This window comes from Falco peregrinus, chromosome 3 (assembly GCF_023634155.1).
Source record: "Falco peregrinus isolate bFalPer1 chromosome 3, bFalPer1.pri, whole genome shotgun sequence".
Taxonomy (NCBI): Eukaryota; Metazoa; Chordata; class Aves; order Falconiformes; family Falconidae; genus Falco; species Falco peregrinus.
Window position 1 is genome coordinate 36,899,870 of NC_073723.1, and position 14,512 is coordinate 36,914,381.

The 14,512-nt window shown below is 43.8% G+C and overlaps 1 protein-coding gene and 1 long non-coding RNA gene across 9 annotated transcripts in view; one reads left to right on the forward strand and one right to left on the reverse strand.

The window, feature by feature from the left end:
- LOC114013141 (uncharacterized) overlaps nucleotides 1-12,142 on the reverse strand; it is a 97,405-nt gene extending 85,263 nt beyond the window's left edge. For both annotated transcript variants that reach the window (XR_008746439.1, XR_003556008.2), the window contains exon 1: nucleotides 11,393-12,142. This is a non-coding gene — a long non-coding RNA (uncharacterized LOC114013141). The remainder of the gene's footprint in view (nucleotides 1-11,392) is intronic.
- Nucleotides 12,137-14,512, forward strand: part of SNX16 (sorting nexin 16) — a 28,206-nt gene continuing 25,830 nt past the window's right edge. Inside the window, exons 1-2 of one of the 7 annotated variants that reach the window (XM_027792009.2) lie at nucleotides 12,619-13,783; nucleotides 14,451-14,507. The gene's annotated coding sequence lies outside the window, so the exon portion shown is untranslated. Of the gene's footprint in view, nucleotides 12,282-12,613; nucleotides 14,508-14,512 lie in introns of those variants that run through there. The other 6 variants (XM_055799457.1, XM_055799458.1, XM_055799460.1 and 3 more) reach the window with 6 other exon arrangements.

The window sequence follows — 14,512 nt, forward strand, 5'->3', positions numbered from 1 at the left end:
GGACAGGCTATATACTGTCTTCTGCAATACAGGAAACGTGTGTTCTCTGCAAAACAGAAAATACACACACCTGCTAGGGTTAGAGGCAAAGGACCTTCACCCAGAAATCAATCATGTTATGGTTAGTTACCCCTTTCCTCATTAGCAGAACTGGCTGTAGAGCAAACGCGATACAGGCACATGGATCTTTAATAAGACATGGCAAAAATTTGTCTTCTAGTTTTCCATAACATCCAAACATATCACCAAGAGCACAGCTTAGAGTAACCCTTCCTCTCTATTTTCCCCCTGGGAAAGAAAAATAATAAAATTAAGGCCACAACCAAAAAGGAAGCACAAGGGAGGGCCTGAAAGCTGCAGCTGAAAAATTTATGTACAGCTTATAATAGTTCGCTAACAGGAAAGTGATAGTTAGGTACCTAAGTTAAGTCTGTGCCATCCGCTTCAAGAGATCTTGATGCTAGTCTGGGACTTTGAGCACACACAGCACACACCTACCACTGTTCACCTAAAATCCAGCACTGAATACTTAATAACACTTTTCAAAGGAGATGGAAAGTACTGTTATCCTCATTTTATTGACTTAGAAAGTGAAATAGAGAGCCAAGTAACTACTCTGAGGCCCCAGAAAGAAGAGCTGTCAAAGACAAGTTTACACTGCAGGAACTGGTGAAAGTCTGTGCTCTGAGTAATGGGAAACACTTTCTGCCTTCAGAGTAAGTTTCATCACCAACATTTTCAGCGTGAACACCCATTAAAATGTTACATTCCCCTCCTTTGTTTCTTTAATAGGAAGAGTATCCCAAAATACATAGCATTTTGCCTTTTGTTCATCTCTGCTCCTAATCTTGTAGCCATCAAGGAAAAGTTAACTCACATGTCATTTTACTTAAGAGTTTTTACATTCATTTCCTCTCTGGCCATATGAATAAAACTAAGACCCATCCATTTCTGCAGGAGGGAATGACCTGGAGTTCAACATTTCTGTACATGGACAACCTGTGCAAAGTGATCAAAACAAAAAACTCAAAAAGGTTATTTCAGAGAAACTGAAGTCCTCTGAAAATGTTTTTGTGTTCACATGGGCTACAAGGGATCCTAGACAACCATCTCAAACATAAATTTAGATGGCTAAACATAAGTAAAAAGCTTTGTCCCCAGGAGGGTGTAGCAAGACACTCCACTGAAATGAGACAAGATCAGATTGCACAAGACTCTAGTTAGCAAAAAGGATGTTTCCCTACCACCCCACATCACTCAATCCTTTCCTAAAAGGATCATCTATCATGTTAGCTACTATTTTCTCTCTGCAATGAATCCTCAACCACTGCTTAGTCTCTGGTATCTGTTGGGTGGTATCAATTCTGGCAACCCTTTTCTATGAGGTAAATAACAGGAATGAGAATGAAACAATCAATTAATTTCACACAGACCACTGAATAATCTTCTGGCAATAGTGACTTGAACCCACAATGGACATGGCTGGAAAAGGACTAATGGCTTCAATAAGAAAGTTTCTTTACGACACTGGCAATCCTTTTGCCCTCTACTTGCCCCCACTAGAGTCTTCCTAAAACTTTAGTCGGGGAAGGAGGTTAAGGAAAGATGCCTTGCAATGCACTATTGGATACAGTGCTTCAAAAACTTCAGCTTTCAACCACATTCCATTTTTAATAGTCATATCCCAGATTATTTATTTTTCAGACAGCAGCTTAAGTCATTTGAACAACTTTGTGAACAATTTCCTTTACCCCACTTCTTCAGACATTTGCAGTAATTTCATAGGTACAAGCTCTTTACATTATTTTCTAGCTCATCACTTTTACTATCATTTTGACTCAGAGCTCATCTCTTTGATGTATAATAATTTGTTGCAAGAACACAGGATATTAAAGGACAGAAATATCTTCATATAATGTGCAGCATGATCTACATGCCAGAAAGAAATTGTAAGGTTATTATTTATGCTTCCTCTCAACCATCACTCTTGCACAAAAGTCAGATTGCTACCATTCAAATTACAGCACACAAAACATTTCACACCAAAGAAACCCCATTTAATATCAGGGAAGGTGAATTCATACACTGAGCTTTGTGGTGTACAATCCTGTATTCTACATTGCACAGAGTAAAAGAAGTCTAGCTCCCTTTGTCACATGACTGTTCACTGCTCTTTAGATTAATCTGTAAGTTCATCCAGAACATAAGATTTAGGACCTACACATAACGGGGGTTTTTTATTTGTCTTTTTCTTTCTCTGTTGTTTTTTTGCTCTTTCATACTCCTCTTTTCCTTTTTGGAGTGAAAGAGATCTGATTTAGCCTACCAAGACAGAACTTTTTTCTTATATAATTGTCGGTCCATGACTTGAAAGGGGGCTAATGCAGGTTTTCTAGGTCTTGGGTTGGATGCCAAGATGGAATGACAGGCACACTATGCCAACTCATGAAGCTGCAAGTTAAAAATCAGCATCAATAATTAAAAGTGCAATGTCAGCTTTTGTTGTTCTCTCCCCTTTTGTGTCTATTTGTCTTGGTTTGTTCCTAGCAAAGCCATATTAAAGCATAAACTTAGGAAAAGCAATAGCTTCCATCCACCTAAAATATGTTTTCCTTTTTCCAAAAAAGACATTTGATAAAGTCTTTATAGTCAGTACTAATGTAGTTTAACAGGAGGAGGAGCTTCCTTCTAAAATCTTCTTCTATACAAACAAAAGCAATTAGGAGATGCTGGTGAAATGAAAACTTTTTACTTTTTATTGTATTATGTATTTTTATAGTTACAGGTATTGTTTTCAAATATACATTTAAAAACCTCACTTAATAAATTACACTTCAAATTCTCTAACTACTTTTCTTCTCTTTTCTGTATCTTCATTCAAAGATTAAAACAATTTTCAGCCACAACTGTGGACTTAGTAAGCCAAGGTCTTCATGCTAAAACTTTGTGTCCTTACTATTGCACAGTCAGAGTCAGACTAACACTTGAGACCATTTAGGAACACTTATTCGACTGAAAGTAATACCATCAAAATTAAGTTTCTTTTTAAATTATCCAGGTAGTATGCATTTGTGGGGATGTGGGTATCCATGCCTGTAGCGATGAAAGGCAATATCCATTTCTTATTAAAACCTGGCCATTTTAATATAGTATGTGATGAAACAAAGTCAGTATCTCTTTAGATATATCTGTGACAGTTCTGACAGCAAACTTCCATTTAACATTGCTTATCTTATAATTGCCCTTATGTTTTCTGCCATCTCACCCAACACTTACAATGCCTGCTGTTTCCATTACATCCAGCCACAGCCACATCCAGCCACAGCAAGGCTTTCAAGAGGTATCCTAAAGATTGCCTTCCTCCTCAGCACATAAAAGACATTCATGCATACAACTGCCTAATTTTCCCCTTCATTTAAAATTATTGGGTTTTTGGGAATGCTGCACTATGCTAGTGATCTGTTGTGTCCAGGTTTCTAGGCAAAATGACATTTCAGGTACCTATTACCACCTCTGAGCTGTGGTACACGGGAGCTCTTCCCCAGTCTTGCGTGAGGGTGTGAGATGTGGCTGTGTCCTACTGGCATGCTGGGACCATCCCACACTCTGCTTCCCTCTTATACTCTTACATTCACTGAGAAATTAGATATGTGGGCAGTTCAGAAGGAAAGGATGGGTATTCCAGCCACTGGGACTGTGTCTGGATGACAGCGAGAAAAGTAGTACAGAACACAGCTGTGCCATGGACTTGCCTCCCAGTTTCTGTGATTTGGTGGTTTCCTACCATGCTCCCTCGGTGAAATTTGCCACAGCTGAGATAGCTGAGGCACTCCCACTAGAGCCCCTCTCTCCTAAGAATCTTTGTTCCATGTAATCATCCATCATGATAAATACTGTTTGAGAATAAAAAAATAACTCTATGTCAAGGCCTCAAATAAGTGATTGATCTTCACGTGATAACCCTCGTTCTCTCTTATCAACTTCTGCCTGAAACACTTGCTATCATCACTTGTTTCTTCCTGTTCAATATAAAGTTACAAATCCACCCAGAAAATATATTTTTTTCTATGCATCTGCAAATGTTTAGCACAATTCTGGGCTCTGCAAGATAAGCAATAACAGTAATCACTAAACAGTAGCCTCTGGCCTTAGAATAGCCTACAAATGTTAATGCTAAATTAACATGTCAGTGTGCAACATACTCTTGAATTGCAATTCACGAGGTAAAGCTGAAATAGAAAGACTAAAAGGCTAAATAAACACAAAGTAATAGACGGAGTCCTTCTGAAGGACAGAGATTTTCTCTCCTTCAAAGACAAAAGTCCAAATTATCTGCTGTTTTTTACCATAAACAAAATACATTGTTGTGTAATATGAGTATGATTCTACCCAGCTTTACACACAAGGATGTCAAGTATGGCAGTATTTCAAAGACTACTTCCGAAAGAAAAGGCACACTGCTAGAATTTTGGCTAGCTGAACACAAACTGAGCACAACGCTGAAGCTCACTTATGTGTGGCAGCAGTGAACGCTGCCACTCTGGCACCTACTGAAGCACAGAATGTGCTCATTTCCATATCAATGCAACACAGGTTTCTCCAAGACAAAGCTGTTTCACACCACCGCTGCTATTTGAACTTTGGAAATAAATAGAAAGGTTTCTGCATTATTGTTAGAAACAATGAAACTCACATCCTTTGTGCACAGGATACAGTTAATGAATGCTGCCCTTAATAGGGCTGTATTAGTGATTGTGTGCAGGAGTGCATTGTAATAGAGCTGTGCTGTGCAGGAAAGACAAGTACCACTTTAAAATTCAGAATACAGGGTTGTGCAAGTAATAGTGATGTCTTCCATATTTAGGAGAAGATTATATTCACTGTAACTTATTCACTTGTAAGTTAGCTTGCTTGATGAGCCTACAGTAAAACCTGGGAACCAACAGTAAAGTGAAATTGAAGTTATTTGTCCAAGGTCATTCACGTTTTAACAAGACCAGGTTTCTTCTTTACCCCACAGATGAAGAAATACTTTGGAGACTTTCCAGAAATCAATATTAAAATGCATTGTGCCATACAAAACGGTAAGCTGTAGAGCATTAGGAGCAAAACCCAGAATCTTCTACAAAGGCTGTTATCAAAGAACCAAAAGCCTTGCCATGTCAAATTACAATGTAGGGTGTGTAACTCCGGTATAGTGTCCGAAAGGTTATTGCCGGGAAACAACTGCCTCTTCCCTGTAAGGAAAGTAAGTGAATGTTTCAATGATGTAAAGCAAAGAACATTTTAAATTACTTCTTCTAGCTAAGAGCAAACTAACAATTTATAAACTTGAAGCTTCAAATGCATGTAATGAAGTCATTATTGCACATGAATATGACTCCTCAATCAAAGTGCCTGAAATCTCTGCCATAATAATTTTATTTAGATTGAAAAGAAACCATGTAGTCTACTATTCAATTAACAATAATTCTTTATTCTCTGCTCCCTGGCTTTTCCTTACGATGTTCTTTTCTTTTCACATCAATTACAGGGAAGAAAAAAGAAGACAAAAGAATAACTTATTCAGAAAGAACTTATTAGGGAGTACATTCAAAGATTACCTGTCAAGTTGCAACAAGTTGAATTTTATTTCATCACACAACAGCAAATGCAGAGAAAAAAATTTCTTCCCATACTCTTTGAAGAGTAGGTGCTTTTAAGAAAACAGAAATGGAAACAGTGTCTAGTATCTTTTTGTTCTGCAGCAACAGCAGAATAGCAGGCCTCAGAGCTAACAGAAACACAAAAGGTTGAGGTTGCAAGGGACCCCTCAAGATCACCTAGCTCAGCCCCTGCTTAAAGGAGGGTTAGCTAGAGCAGGTTGCTCAGGGCTCCGTCCAGTCAGGTGTTAAATTTCATCAAGCAACAACCTCTCTCGGCAACCTATTCCAGGGTTTTATCACCCTCAGGGTGAAATGTGCTTTCTTATGTACAGATGGAATTTTCTGTAATTCCATTTGTGTCCTCTGACTCTTTCCTGTCACTGGGCACCACTGAGAAAAGCCTGGCTCCAACTTCTTTCACCCTCCCATCAGGTATTTCTGCACATGGGTAAGACACCCCTGAACTCTGTCTCGTCCAGGCTGAAGAGTCCCAGCTCTCTCAGCTTCTCCTCACTGTCAGATGCTTCAAGCTCACAGTCATCATCATGGCCATTTGCTGTACTTGCTCCAGTATATCCATATCTCTCTTATACTGGGGACCCCAGAACTGGACACAGCCCTCCAGATGTCATTTGCCAGTGCTAAGCAGAAGGAAAGGACCACTCCCCTCAACCTGCTGGCAACACTCCGGCTAAGGCAGCCCAGGATACCATTAGCCTCCTTTCCTGTGGGGGCACATTGCTGGTTCCTGCTCAGCTTGGTATTCACTGGGAACCCCCCCAGGGCCTCTTCTGCAAAGCTGCTTTCCAGCTAGTTTGTTCCCAGTCTGTACTGGTTATCCCTTGGGGCTGTGCCTCCCCAGGGGCAAGACTTGGCATTTCCCTTTGTTGAACTTCATGAGACTCCTAACAGCCCATTTCTCCAGCCTTTTGAGGTCCCTCTGAATAGCAGCACAATTACCTCGTGTATCAACCACTCCTCACAGTTTTTTATTGTCCAAAACCCTGATGAGGTTGTACTCTGTGTCATCATCAACATTATTCATGAAGATGTTAAACAGTATGGGACTCAGTGTCAACCCTGGGACACACCACTAGTGACTGGCCTCCAACTTGACTTTGCACTGCTAATCATAACCCTCTGGGCCCAGCTGTTCAGCCAGTTTTCAGCCTACCTTATTTTCCACTTATCTAGCCTATACTTCATCACTTTATCTATGAGGATGTTATGTAAGACCGTGTCAAAAACCTTAATTAAGTCAAGATAAAAAATTTCCACTGTTCTTCCTTCACCCACCAAGCTAGTCATCTCATCCCAGAAAGCTATCAGGTTGGTCAGACATGATTTCCCCTTCCTAAAACAATACTGACTACCCCTGATCACCTTCTTGTCCTTCATTTTCAGAAACGGTTCCCCAAACTACTTGCTCTATCACCTTTCAGGGATTAACTGCTGGCCTGTAGTTCCCCAGATCCACCTTCTCATCCTTGTTGAACCAGGATGTGACATTTTCTTCCTGTCAGTCCCCAGGAACCTTCACCAAACCCCACAAACATTCAAAGATGATCAAGAGTGAGTGGCCTTGCAGGGACATTGGCCCGCTTCCTCAACAGTCACGGGTGCATCCCACCGGGTCACTGGACTTCCGTATGACCAGTTTGTTTTAATGTTCACCAACATAATCCTCTTTCACCAAGGTATTTCTGCCTTGCTCCAAACTTTCCTATTGATCACAGGGGACAGAGTCCCTGCAAGTTGATTTTACCAGTAACCAAGGCAAAGAAGGCAGGGAAAGCAGGCCCCCCGGGGAATATCACAGTCTACCTATTGTCAAAACTGCATATTTTGTTGTTCTTCCAGAAAGGTAGCCAAATGTCAACAAGTCTTTAGTTGTCAATTTCTAGGTCAATTTTGCCCAAGCATCAATACAATCAATTATCAGAATACTTCCATATATTCTTATTTATTAATGACACATCATTATTAGCAGTTGGCGATCACAATTACTTGTGTATTTTAAAGCCAAAGCAAGATAGACACAGCTAGGACAGGGACTGAAAATGCTGATGGTGAGGACAAAAAAGGAAGAAAGAAGTAAGGACACAATTTACTAGGGTTCTCAATACCTGCCACACCACAGAAGCAAATGTTGTAACCCATATATTATTTTGAATTCCACACTTATAGTTCATTCATCTGAAAATTCTGGCCATAACACTGGCAAGCTTCTCTGCCCAGAAGCAATCCCTGAGAGAAAGAAATTCCTTATAACTCAAAGTAGACCTAGCTTCTGGCAGGCAGGGATTTCTTAACTCCTTAGATGCTCCTGCCTCTGCTGCCTTACTTGAGGACTCACGTTTAAGACAGAAGCACAACAGGCATAATTGAATAGAAAGCTGTTAAATCCCATTTGTAGATCAGTGAATTTCCAGAATAACACACAGCAGCTGAACTATATCTGTGAATCTGGTATTCCACAAAAAGTCTACTAAGTCCATTTTTAATCCACAAAAAGTCTATTATCAGGACACCACCTTGAAACTAATTTAGGCGTAAAACTGTATTAACAGTGAAGTTTATGGCAAGCATCAGAAGTTAATACATAGATGTCACCTGGCTGAGAATAACCAGTTATGAGACAAAGGGGCAATCCTACACCAGAGTGTTTTGGATAAGGGATGAGTCTGAAATTCAAAACCTGAGCTAGAACAAAGTCCTAGAAACCACAAACATCTAGAGACCAAACCAGCAAAGACCAGCAACAATTTAAATCCCATCTCTTACCTTTCCCTCAGTCCTTTTTGACACCTGGATATCTGAAACTGTGTATTACAATCTCCAAAAGACAGGAGCTCTCAAAAAGGTCAACTTTCTCAGCCCTTTAAAACCCAAGGTGCTTCTGAACACATGCTAAAGTAGCATCACAGAGACATAGGAAGTATTAAGATGCAACATACAAATGCTAGATACACTATGGAGACGCATTAGAATGACATATCAACCACTTGAAGTATTACAGGATCACAAATCAGGATCTGGATGCCCCCATTTTATGAAATTCCCAGTTTCAATGCTTATGTCTACTTTCAAAATATCCAGCTATACTTCTTTAAAGATATGTAGGTTTTGCTCCTGGAAGGAATTACAGAAAGAATTGCCTTTAGGAGAAACTGCATTGTTTCTAATGCTGAAGGCTCTACAGCTGAGAAAGAAAATTGGCTGTTTTGCCTCAAAACCAATATCCTCCAAGTCACAGATTTCACACTATCCTGAGACACAAAGGCCTAATTCCCATTGGAATATAATGGGATTGAATCCCTGAATTCTTCCAGTTTGAGTGCTTGCATCCAATTGAAAAGTAATGAGATCTGAGCACCTAAATCCCATAACCTGATTGAAAAATCTATCCTCAGTGTTTCACCTGATCATGAGGGCAGATGGGGCTTTGAATACATACCACATCATGCCTCAGCTAGCACAGCAGAAGCTACTTGTAGGTCAATAACAGATTATCCCAGAGTTCTCACCTATAGGATTATTTGTATTGGATATTTTTTACAACAGCAGGTGACACTGCTGAACCAATAGTGTTACATGATCAGCAGTTCCTTCATTTTTCTTCCCACCAGAGAGTGTGCTGGGAAGCTCACAGAAGTTGCACAAATTTCTTTTACCTTAATAAGCTTTTCTGATTCTGGAAGCCCTAGCCCCTAAACAAGGTTAAGTTAAGCTAGCTAACCAGCTAGCATTAGCAAAAATCACATCTTTGGCACAAAGGATTACTGTATGTATGTGTAGATGGCCTGACAGATCTTGATTAGGCCTGTAATATATGTACCAATCCTCCAGAAAACCAAATAACTAGCGGTGGGAGGCAGAACATGGGTGGCATCTGGTACCATACCCGCAGAAAAAAAACCGCTGCAAGTACTTTCCACTCTTACACGCGTAGTACCTAGTTTTGCTGTCCTTTCGACTCAACGAAGGTGAAATGCACGGCATTGCCACAGGGTGGCTCACCCAGCCTGCCACGCACGCCACAGCTCTGCTCACACAAGCGGCTGAAGCCAGGCACTCTCAAAGCTTTACGGCTTGCTGCAGCCGCAGTACGCAGGGAAGAGCTACTATAGAGCGAAAACCGGAAAGGGCGCAGACGCAGTTCTAATTCACCTTAACCCTGCATAGTTTCCCTCACCCCAGCGAGGCAACAGTCATTCCTGATGACTTTGTAGGTGGATAGAGCCTGTGACGTGAAGGCACTGAGCCACATTCCTCAGCAGCCAAAGATCCCACTGACTTCCTTGGAATTTCCAAATTACTAAAGAAATGCAGCCTCAAGCCTTGTTCCTATACCTGCTCACCGTGACAAAAGACGTCCTGTTCTCTTCAAAGGAGTTGGGACGGGACTCTTTCTTGATCGACAGTGTCATAGCAAACACTGACCTCATTATAACTGAGGGGCCTGTTAAAAAATTTAGGTTAACCTGTACAATAAATGTCATATCACAAGCTGTTAGGCCAGCTGACTAGCAAACCAAAAAGCCATGCATTTATAACTATCAAATGTTTCTAGAGGTGAAAAAACCTCATGTATTTTTTAAAACTAGATCGGTGTAAGCAGCAAACTTTAAAAATAACATATTCTGTTTTATTTTTTTTATTTATTGTAAAGTAACTAAGTAATTGTAATGCTTAGACATCATCAACTAATATAGAAAAAAGTGTTCTGAATAACTGGGAATCAGAATTTTCTTGTTTCTAACTGTTTTTTCTCCTCTGCTGCTATGTATTAAAGGACGCTTTCATCTTGAGTGAGAAACAGCTTAAAGTTCATAATAGTTATGTGCTCAGCATATCAGGTTTGGCAGGGCAATTTTCAAAATGCCATTGATTTAATTTCTCTAGATTTAATATATGCATTATTATAGCACATTTCAAAAACCCAGTGCATTATCTCTTCTGAGTACTACATATCTAAAACAGAATTGGGAAGTTAAAAAGAGAATTAGATCCAGAAAAGTTCCCCATGGCATGTCTTCTGAACTAGTCATTCACAAATGCTTTTAAAATCTATTAATTCTACTCTTGATGAATGCTAGCTACCCTGCCAAATCTGAGGCAATTGCTTGAAAGACATTCATAAAACCCACCAAGTTCAGAATTAATTTCAAGCAGTCCAATGTACTGCTTAAGCAACAGGACACAGGAAAAAACAAAGAACAAATTCCTCAGGACCCTAAGAATATAATTTCAGAAGAATAACACTCCAGTGGTAACAGAAGCCTCCAGAGCAGGATATATTGACATTGGGTAAGGCACCATGCCTTTACTACTATTTGCAAATCACACATCTGATCACCTTACTAGCATAGTGTTGCTACACAACCTGTGCACCCATACCCTGTAGAAAGTATCAAGTTTATAATAAACACACAGTTGCATAGCACTTGGACAAGAGGTGCAATATATTCTGGAAGCATCTAACCGCTTCCAGACCCATGAACACAAGGCAGATGTTAGGCAGCTGTCACAGCTACTGTTCTAGCAGACTGCCAAGACCCTAAAATCCCAAAGTGCTCAAGTACCTTCCAGATAAAAGATCCCAAGGGGGGAAAACGGCAGTCCCAGAAAACCAAGCATATGATAGCCTCCAGATGAAAACTCAACAGAAGTACTTTCTCTGAAATTCTAGGCATCACATTTTTATGTGACATACAAAGAACACAAAATATATAAAGAAAATGTACCTTTTAACACTAATTGTGCTGTGTTCATTTTCTCCAGAATATCATATTCCTCTTTACATACCTAAGCGACTATGAGACAACAAGGCACTGTTTTATTCCCACCGCTATTTAAGAAGACTGAATTCCACCCCCTCTTCCCTCTCCAGCAACTTCGCTAATCACTTTCATCCATGAGATTTCACAGGACACTCCACTGCTACACCACCACGTGAAAACACCTCGCGCTGCAGCACGACCTTACAGTGGTGCTATGCGAAATCACGTTAACACCCGGTACTCCGACAGAGCTCCCGTGACTTCCGCGCCGTGAGGCGGGAGGTGGCAAAGCCGCCGCGGCCCTCCCCGGCGCGCCCTCGGGCCCCTGCCCTCCCCGCTCCTCCCTCCTTCTCCGCGGCGGGGCCGCCGAGGGCCCGCCCGGCCGAGGGGCAGGCTGACCTTGCCGGGGTGCCTGAAGCCCCCTCCCCGCTCCCCCTGCGCGGCTATCCGGGGGCCAGAGGCCCCGGGGCCCGCGCCGCGGAGGCCCGTGAGCCAGCAGGGCGCTGCCCCGCTCCCCTAAGCCACCCCCGCCCCGCGAAACTACAGGTACCAGCGGGCACCACGGCGCCAGAGAACCGCAGCACCCGAAATGCACCGCGGCCAGCCCCCGCCACAGGCGGCTTCGCGCTGCTTGCCGGGAGATGAAAACCTTACCGGCAGGCGGGGCATGCCGGTACTTGTGGGCCGATCCGGCCCGCGCCCGCCCCGCGCTGCAGGTACCGGCCCACTCCCCGCCCCCGGCCCCGGGCGCCCTGCGCCTCCCTTTCGGCGCGCGGAGGGGCGGGGCCGGCTGAGGGGGAGGGGCGGCCCCAGCGGCGGGGCGGCAGAGGGAGGCGAGCGCGGCGGCGAACAGGTGAGTGGGGGCGTTCGCCCTCCCCTCACCGCCACCCGGCAGGCGGGAAGGGGCGAGCGGGGCAGGGGGCGTCGCCGCCGGGGAGGGGAGCGAGGGAGGCAGGCGGCGGGGAGTTGGGGCGGCGCGGGGAGCGGGGTCTCGGCTCGCCACCGCTCGCCCCGCGCTGGTCGCCGCTGGCCCCCGCCGGCCCCCGCCGCCTGCTGGCCGCGCCGTGCGCGGGCGCGGCTCCCGCGCACCTGTGTCGGTCCCTGCCGGTGGGGGCGCCGCGGGGCGTGGGGTCGGGGCCGCTCGGGCGGGCGGTGGGGCCGGACCTCCCTTCCCCGGGGCGGGGCCGGGGTAGACGCGGCACCGCACCTCCAGCTCGAGGGTGGCTTCTCAGCCGGCGCCGCTGTGGGTCCCGCCGGTTACCGGAGCCTTGCAACGGGGCAGGGCTCGCCAGGCCGTGCAGCTGCGCTGGCCCGGCCCCGCCGGTACCGCTGGCTTGGCGGCTGCTTCTCAAGTTACGTAAAGCGGGGCGAGCGCGGCCGCCCGCGGGCGGAGCTGCGGACCCTCCGTGGCGGGGCCTGGTGGGGCCGGGCGGCCGCGGGCAGCGGGTCCCCCCCGCAGCGGGGCCGTGCCGATAGCTGGCCCGAGGGGGGCTACGGGGTCTGCGGCGTTTCATCCCTTTCAGAGCCGTTAACTCGCAGGCATTGGTGGGCAGCGCAGACACATCCTAGTGTGGAACTCCGGGGGCGGGGGGGGAGTTACCTTCGGTTGTTTGTAATTCGGTAACGGGCTCCCTGGGGCAGGGAGCGTGTCCCCCTCCGCGTGCTTGCGTGTGTGTGCGAGGTGTGATAAATAGGCCCCGGTTTGAGTTCAGAAACAGGTGAAATACGTTGTTAAGGAGCTAGATGGAAGTCAACACAAAATTACTATTTTTAAAACCTTTTGTAAAACCTAACTCAGCAAAGTGCCTCTAAGTATTCTACTAGTTCTTCAGGTGACGTTCCATTGGTAGCACTTGGATCCTAAACAACAGAGGTCAGGCGGTGTTGTCCAGAGACACGGTATATGTAACCAGAGCACAGATAGTATTGCATAGCTAAAAGTCTACTGAATCCAATTAGAACTGTTAAGTAAGTGTTGTTTGGTTTGTAATCGGTTATCCTTGAATCGCGTGGCTTATATGTTTCTCAATGAACATACAAACCATTAGCTTAAAAGGGTTTGGAATTGCGATAGCTGCAAGCTGGAGGCAAACCCTTTTAAACTGGTTTTGTTATGACCTATTTGCTTCACCCACAAAGAGGGAGGTGGCTGTTGTAAACGCCCAGTAAGATAAGTTGGTGTCATGCTGTTTAGTAGGTAGGATTCCTGGGACTCTGTCCTATCCTGTTTCAGATCTAGCAGTTCAGTACCTCCAGCAAATGTGCCTTTTTATTTCGTTCTTAACTTACAGTTGGGAATCAAACTAAACCAAATACAGATTCTGAACAGGAAACAAATTTTGCACAAGAAGTGAAGTAAGTAAATATCTAGGTAAGAGAGTGCGGTCACTGGATTATCTTCTAGGTGTTGTGAGCAATCCGTTTGTTCTGAAAGTTTGTGTGGTGCAATGAATCTACTGGTTTAGTGCAGTGACATGTGACACCAGTCCAGGGTGAAGCTTGTGTAGTGGCACACTGTGTGGCTAAATCTTCCCTCCTGGCTTCCCTCCTGATGCAAGCGAGGAGTTATATGGCATGTCTAAAAGTTGTTTTTCTGTTAAATTATTTTCTGTTCCTTTTATTGCATGAATTGGCAGTAAACTTCTGTGTTCATAGAAAAGGCTTGAGTCCTAAGGTTGTGACCTTCGTTTGAGCATTGCATTCTTTCTCTAAAGTTTAGCCTTCACAGACTGCAAATTAATACAGTCTTAAACCCTCTTGTGATTCATAGCATGTAAACATTTTAGATATTTGGAAATTGTGATACTTTCATGGTTTAAGATGGATTTACATACAAATATATGTGCATATATATATATTCATGAGTCTAGTATGTTCTAATGTAGTATCTTTGTATGTTTCTTTTCCTGTGTTCTTGGTGGGGGGGAGGAGGGTAGAAACCAAACAAGTAACACAGTGTGCCCTTTGCTTCCTTGACCTGACGTTTCTGTTACTCAAAGAATACTCTTCTGTTACCTTTCAGAGTTACTGGAGTCTGGATGTGACACTGGTAGTATCAGCCCCTTTTATTTATCTGTGGGTATG